We start from the raw sequence: 8,089 nt of genomic DNA, 5'->3' as shown, positions 1-8,089 counted from the left end.
AGTTGCAGCTGGGAGTGAGGAGCTGGAGCTGGCAGTCGTAGTCTTCACGACTTTCTTCTGTACTGGCTTTGGAGGTGGAGCTGAGGACTTTGGTGTAGATGCGATTGGTGCTGAGGGTTTTGGCGCTGATGGTTTTGGTGTGGACGGTTTTGGAACCGAGGGTTTTGGAGCTGAGGGTTTGGTGACACAGGCCTGTGCAAACTTTTCTTGGGGTTTTGAAGATTTTGCCTTGGCTGGCACAGACTTTGGTTGAGGAATCTCGGAGCCTGAGGTTTCTGCTGCTGAGGAATGAGCAGCACCGGAGGCAGCAGCTGAAGATTCATGAAATGTCTTCACTGCTGTTTCTGCTTGTTTCTTGAGCTTGGCCAGATGTCTTTCTTTTTCCTCTGGGTAGTCATCAAGTGTCATGAGACTTGAGGGATGAGCAACTTGATGATCCTCAAGTGGGGCCCTTCTACCAGGAGGCTTCAAAGCGAATTTCTTCGCATATTTTGGAGTCACAAACCTGTACTCCTTCCACTCCTTTGCCCATCTGCGTTCAATTTTCTGCAGCCTAATCTTTCTTTTAGGCATAGTCTCAGGTTCATCATCAGGCGTGCATTAGTCCAGGTATATGTCATCAGGAATGTCCACAGCTGTGTTTTGCTCCAGTTTCTTTCCTCCCCTCTGTTTCCTTTCTTCCTCCATTTTCTTCAAACGAGGAATTATCTGAGGATTTTGAACTCTTGAGGATTCTGATGAGCCTTGAAGAGTTTCTTCCAGAAAAGCTGCAAATGATGTAATGTGATGAGAACCGAGAGATTCATCACCTGACATGTGTGTACCTGTGAACAGAGTATAGTTGCGAGGAATTTGGAGAGGTCATATGCGTTCTCAGATTTGAAGAAAATGGAAAAGTTTGACAGTTTGAGGAATATAACCAGTGGTTGAGGAATTTGCTTAAGCATTCTGTTCTTGGGTTCCAGAGTTGTACAGATCCGAAAATTCGCACAATTGAGGAATCTCGTGAAAATCTTAGATGCTTAGCTAGTTCATCAATGATTGTCGTGATGGATAGTGTTTGAGGAATCATGTGCGCATCGTATCTTGAAGAAAAACAGATTTCACAGGGGAGAGGTAAAATTTTAGATCTAATCTGTTGTAAAAATGGGATATAATTACCCTGGAAGGTACGAACGAAGAACACAAAAAGGTGGTGTGGAGAGGTTCTTCGGTCAAGTGTCCAATGCACCCTAACTTGGCAGCAGAGGACGTCTACGGCGGCGGCGGACGTAGATGTTCCGTCTCCGGCGTGATCCTGGCGGCGAGAAGGTTGAGGCATTGAAGCTCTTCCTTGCCGGCGACAAGACTACCAGCGGTGGCGCTAGGGTTCGGTGTGCTGTGGCAGGAGAGCGATGAGGCGAAGAAGATGATACCGAGGGGGTTAAGGACATATTTATAGCCCGAAAGTTACTGTTTGGCGCGAAAGTTTCGGACCGAATAGCCCTTGCCTCTACGTCTCCGCAGGACACGTGTAGCTCCCATACGATGCGGTGGAGATAGTGGAGATCGTGGCTATCCAATCGTGAGAAGTGGAGGTTCAGTTACTGTTCCTTTGAAGAAAAATAATTTTTCGAAGAGTTGATGATTTTCGTTACAAAATCATCAGCTGACAAGGATGCAGTGAGGATTTTGAACAAAGTTTCAAGTAGAACGCATATGAAGAATTGAATAGACTGGATAAGTATAGCATAGAGGGGAAATAGGGTCCGATCACATTCACTTAGCAGAAACATCAACTTGAAGAAATAGCAATAAGTGAATGCTGTTGAGGACTAGAAATCACAGTCTATCTAGGCAAATGAAAGTCATCAAGTGTTTTTGAAGATTTTTGCAATAGATCATCACAATTAAGAACAGCTGTTTTGAAAAACAATGCATTATGAGGGATTTGATCATTTGAAGAAAATCAACTTGAGGAATTTCACATTGGGCGGTGGCGTTACCCACCATATAAGAATATTGATTACAGACGCCGCGTACAATTGTCGTAGGGCCCTGGGAATCAATTTCTTCGTTAATTTCTTTACATTCAGAGTGATTTTCTTCATTGGTTGAATAAAATCATTTCATCATGTGTTGCACATCTAAGTCATCAACTTTGCATAAGTGTTAGGATGTGTGCATGTTTTTACAAAACATTTGAAGATTCTAAGATATTTAGCTCACACGCAACTTGCAAAACCTTTTCTCATCCAAGGGCTTAGTGAAGATATCAGCCAGTTGATCATCAGTCTTCACATGGTCGATGAGGATATTGCCCTTGAGGACATGGTCCCGAAGAAAATGATGACGAATCTGGATGTGCTTGGTCTTCGAGTGCTGTACTGGGTTGTAGGCAATCTTGATAGCACTCTCATTGTCATAGTAGAGAGGCACATTCTTCATGTTGATGTCGTAGTCCTTGAGGGTTTGCTTCATCCATAGTAATTGAGCACAGCAAGAACCAGCAGCAATGTACTCAGCTTCGGCAGTGGAGAGTGAGACGCAGTTTTGCTTCTTTGAGGACCAGCAAACTAGTGATCTTCCGAGGAAATGGCATGTGCCAGATGTTGACTTGCGATCCACACGGTCACCAGCATAGTCTGAATCAGAATACCCTACCAGATGTAGATTGGAGCCCTTGGGATACCATAATCCTAGTGTTGGTGTGTGAGCTAAGTATCGAAGAATATGTTTCACAGCCTTATGGTGTGATTCCTTCGGTTTTGCTTGGAACCGTGCACACATGCAAACACTAAGCATTATGTCTGGCCTAGATGCACATAGATACAATAAAGAGCCAATCATAGAACGGTATACCTGCTGATCGAAATCTTTACCATTTTCATCAGTGCCGAGGTGACCGTTGGTAGGCATTGGAGTCTTGGCACCTTTGCATTCATGCATGTCAAATTTCCTCAGAACATCCTTGAGGTATTTCTCCTGTGATATGAAGATTCCATTGTTTTGTTGACGAATTTGAAGACCTAAGAAGAATTTCAGCTCCCCCATCATAGACATCTGATATTCTTCACTCATCATATAGGCAAATTCATCACTGTATCTTTTGTCAGTACAGCCAAATATGATATCATCAACATAAATTTGACATACAAACAGTTCATTATCATAAGATTTTGTGAAAAGAGTTGGATCGAGCGAACCAGGTTTGAAGCCTTTCTTCATGAGGAATTCCTTCAATGTATCATACCATGCCCGAGGGGCTTGCTTGAGGCCATACAGAGCCTTTTTGAGTCTGAAGACTTTGTCTGGATTCTTTGGATCCTCAAAACCTGGGGGCTGAGCAACATATACTTCTTCCTCAAGCTTACCATTGAGGAATGCACTTTTCACATCCATTTGATATAAGATGATGTTATGATGATTAGCATAAGCAAGTAGAATTCGAATAGCTTCAAGTCTAGCAACAGGTGCAAAAGTTTCATCGAAATCTATTCCTTCAACCTGGGTGTAGCCTTGGGCTACAAGTCGTGCCTTGTTCCTCACCACTTGACCGTCCTCATCTTGCTTGTTTCGGAAAATCCACTTGGTGCCGATGATGTTATGCTTGCGAGGATCGGGTCGTTTGACGAGCTCCCATACATCATTCAGCTTGAATTGAAGAAGTTCGTCTTGCATGGCTTGGATCCACTCCAGTTCCAGAAAAGCCTCAGCTACTTTTGAGGGTTCTGTGATAGATACAAAAGAGAAATGCCCACAAAAGTTAACTAAGTGTGAAGCTTTTGAGCGAGTGAGAGGACCTGGCGCGTTGATGTCGTTGAGGATTTTGTCAAGTTCTACTTCATTTGCAATCCTCGGATGAGCTGGTTGAGGATTTTGTCTGGGCTTAGGAAGTGGTGTAGTTGCAATTTCCTCAGGAGCATCTTCTTGGTTTCTGTCAGCGATAGGGATTATTTCTTCTTCAATTTCCTAAGTGGGAACTATGTCTTCAGTAGGCTTAAGCTTTATCGCTTCCTCAGGGGACAGTTTATCTGTATCAGAAGGCAAGTGCTCTCTTTGCGAGCCATTAGTTTCATCGAACCGCACATCTACAGTCTCAACAACTTTGTTGTGATAGTTGCTGAAGAATGTGTAGGTGTGCGAGTCCTTTCCATAACCAAGCATAAAACCTTCATGTGCCTTAGGTGCAAATTTTGAGCTATGGTGAGGATCTCTAATCCAGCATTTTGCACCGAAGACTTTGAAATAACTTACATTGGGTTTCTTCTCGGTGAGGAGTTCATATGAGGTTTTCTTGAGGAATTTGTGAAGATATACTCTTTTGATGATATGGCATGCAGTGTTGATTGCTTCAGGACAGAAGCGACGAGGAGTCTGATATTCTTCAAGCATAGTTCTTGCCATTTCAACCAGAGTCCTGTTCTTTCTTTCGACAACACCATTCTGCTGAGGAGTATAAGGAGCAGACAATTCGTGAGTAATACCAAGTTCATCAAGATAATCATCAAGACCAGTGTTCTTGAACTCGGTTCCATTATCACTCCTAATATGTTTGATCTTGATGCCGAAGTTCGTCGAGGCCCTTGAAGAGAATCGTGTGAAGATTTCCTGCACTTCAGTTTTATACACTATGATATGCACCCAAGTGTATCTGGAATAATCATCAACTATGACAAAGCCATATAGAGATGCTGCATTGGTTAGTGTTGCATAGTGTGTAGGTCCAAATAAATCCATATGAAGCAATTCAAATGGACGTGTAGTGGTCATGATGGTTTTGGAGGGATGCTTGGATCTGGTCATTTTCCCAGATTCACAAGCACCGCAGAGATGATCCTTGAGGAATTTGACTGATTCGATGCCAATGACATGCTTCTTCTTTGCAAGTGTGTGCAAATTCCTCATGCCTGCATGACCTAGTCTTCTGTGCCACAGCCATCCTTCCGAGGTTTTTGCTAGTAAGCAAGTGGCTTGTTGAGGACCTGTAGAGAAGTCAAGAATGTACAAATCCCCTCTTCTTACACCTTCGAAGACTTTGGATCTGTCAGATTCCATGATGACTACACATCTATATCTACCAAAGATAACAATCATATCAAGATCACAAAGCATCGAGACTGACATGAGGTTAAAACCAAGGGATTCAACAAGCATCACTTTGTCCATATGCCTATCCTTGGAAATAGCTACTTTGCCAAGTCCCAATACCTTGCTTTTACCTTTATCAGCATACGTGATTTGCTTCAGAGGTGATGGAGTTAGTGGCATATTCATCAGTAGGCTTTTATCACCAGTCATGTGATGTGTGCAGCCACTATCGAGAACCCACTCAGTGTTTTTGGGTTTGTCATCCTGCAGATGAATTAGTACAGCTTACCATCTCATATGCTTCAAGTTTGAAGAATATGATACTAATTTCATCAGTTTAGTGATTTCATCACAACAGAAATGTAAGGACGTGTGAAATATTTCTATTTCATCAATCATTAGCTTGCGTCCTATCAAGCATTTCCTCAGGTCTCCAGCAAATTCTTCAGATGATGATTTTCATCTGGAGACCTGACCTGCAGAAGTGATTAGTTTGATTTCTTCACCACCCACATCTGAAGGGGTGGCAAAGCGTTCAACATCCTGCGAGCACCATATGAGAAAGGTTGCATTGAAGCTAATGCACTTCTCTTAACAGTAGGGGGGTTAAAGTACTCATATGAGTATGCAGAGAACTGGTTTGAGGATTTATGAACATAATGATTTGAAGAGTAGCGCTCATAATCATATTCCTTGTAGTTTCCCTGCATGTTCGACGTATAAGCACGGGTATGAGCATAGTTTTGACCAGTTGAGGATTTTGATCCTCTTGAAGACTTTGGTCCTCCTGAGGAATTTGATCTGGGTTCAGATTCTTCAGAGGTGATGTCATGAGGACATTCACTTGAAGATTTTCAAGACAACTTTTGGGAACCCAGATTTTCCTCAGAGGAGGCCCATTCCTGCAGTTAGTTCCAACATATCGAGCAAATACTTTACCAGATTGATCTTTGAACAGTTTATAGTTGGAATCAAATGACTCATCCGAGGAATAGGATAATTCACATGAGAAGCCAGTTAGATTAGATGGATCAAAAGGAGGCCCAGTAGCAGCAACCCATGAGGTTTTGGGATAGTGCTCAGGTTTCCAATAATATCCATCAGCATTCAATTTCCTCTCAAAGGCAATTCCTTCTTTCCTCGGGTTCCTGTTCAGGATCTGCTTTTTGAGCACATCACAAAGGATTTGATGTCCTTTGAGGCTTTTGTACATGCCTGTCACGTACAATTCCTTCAACCCTGCATTTTCATCAGTGACATTTGTGTTTTCCTCAAGTGAGGAAATTGACACAACAGGTGCAGTTGAAGAATCTGTAGCAGTGGTAGCATTTGAAGATTCTGGTGAAGAATTAGCAGTTTCACGATCAATGCATTTAAGACATGGAGGAATAAATTCAACTTGACTAGCGCTGATCTGTTGAGCTAGTAATGAATCATTTTCCATACGAAGATCATCATAAGACATCCTCAGCTTCTCAAGATCAAGCTTCCTTTGAAGAAATTCGTAGGAAAGCTTCTCATGATCAGTGAGGAGTGTATCGTAACGATCCTGAAGAATATCAAATCTAGACTGGAGATTTTTCATGTCATCAACGAGGATTTGATTAAGATTCATTTCTTCATTCAACAGATCATCACTTTTGTCTAGCAGTTTTTGAAGCTTTTCCAGAGCAGTTTGTTGTTTAGTGGCAATGATGGCAAGTTTACTCTAACTGGGTTTTTTGTAATCATCATGTTCACAGTCACTTGAATCAGAGGAGAAGGCATTATGTGATACCTTTGAACCTTTTGCCATGAAGCAATAGGTTGGAGCGAAGTCATCAGCATAGTCATCAGTATGGATGGTGCACTCATTTCAATATTGAAGATTGACTTGTTGACGAAATTGGTTGCTAGTGCAAGACTAGCCTGTCCGGATTCTGAATCTTCTCCAGAGCCTTCTTCATCATCACATTCTTCTGATTCTGCCTCGGAATCCATTTCCTTGCCAATAAGTGCCCGAGCCTTTCTGAAGCTAGTCTTCTTGTGTGAGGAGGACTTTGAAGATGAGGATTTTGAGGATTTCTTCTTCTTCCTTGAGTCATCGGAACTGTCATCCTTGTATTTCTTCTTCTTTGATTCCTTTCCCCAGCGAGGACAATCAGCAATGTAATGACCTGATTTCTTGCACTTGTGACAGGTCCGTTTCTTGTAGTCCTCAGATGCAGATTCTGATTTCCTCATGTCTCTTCTTGATGATTTACCGAACTGGCCTCGTCGTGTAAATCTCTGGAATTTCCTCACAAGCATTGCAAGCTCCTGTCCAAATTCTTCAGGGTCACAACTGATGTCATCTGTTTCTTCTTCAGATGAGGAAATTGCTCTAGCCTTCAGTGCTCGTGGTCTGGAATAGCTTGGTCCATATAGATCTCTCTTTTCTTCTTGCTGGAATTCATGAGTATTTAGCCTTTCAAGAATATCAGCTGGATCTAGCATCTTGTAGTCTGGTCTTTCTTGAATCATCAGAACTAGAGTGTCAAATGAAGGATCCAAGGATCTCAGCAGTTTCTTCACAACTTCGTGATCAGTGATGTCTCGAGCTCCCAGTGCTTGCAATTCATTTGATATATCAGTGAGGCGATCAAAGGTGTCTTGGCAGCATTCATTGTCATGTCTCTTGAAGCGATTGAAGAGATTGCGAAGAATATCAACACGAGAGTCACGCTGGGTTGATACCCCTTCATTTACCTTGCACAATCTCTCCCAGATCAGTGTTGCAGATGCCAAAGCACTTACTCTTCCAAACTGACATGGGCTCAAATAGCCACAGATTATGTTCTTCGCTTGAGAATCGAGTTGCTTAAATCTCTTCACATCAGCTGCAGTGACACTAGCAGAAACGAGGGGAACGCCATTTTCCACAATATACCAGAGATCATTGTCAATTGCTTGCAGATGCAGTTGCATTTTGTTCTTCCAGAAAGGAAAGTTCTTCCCTTCGTAGGTGGGACATGGTGGAGTCACCTTGAACATGCCTGCA

This window comes from Hordeum vulgare, chromosome 5H (genome assembly GCF_904849725.1).
Source record: "Hordeum vulgare subsp. vulgare chromosome 5H, MorexV3_pseudomolecules_assembly, whole genome shotgun sequence".
Taxonomy (NCBI): Eukaryota; Viridiplantae; Streptophyta; class Magnoliopsida; order Poales; family Poaceae; genus Hordeum; species Hordeum vulgare.
The sequence above is the reverse complement of the archived record's forward strand: the minus strand, read 5'-3'. Positions refer to the sequence as shown.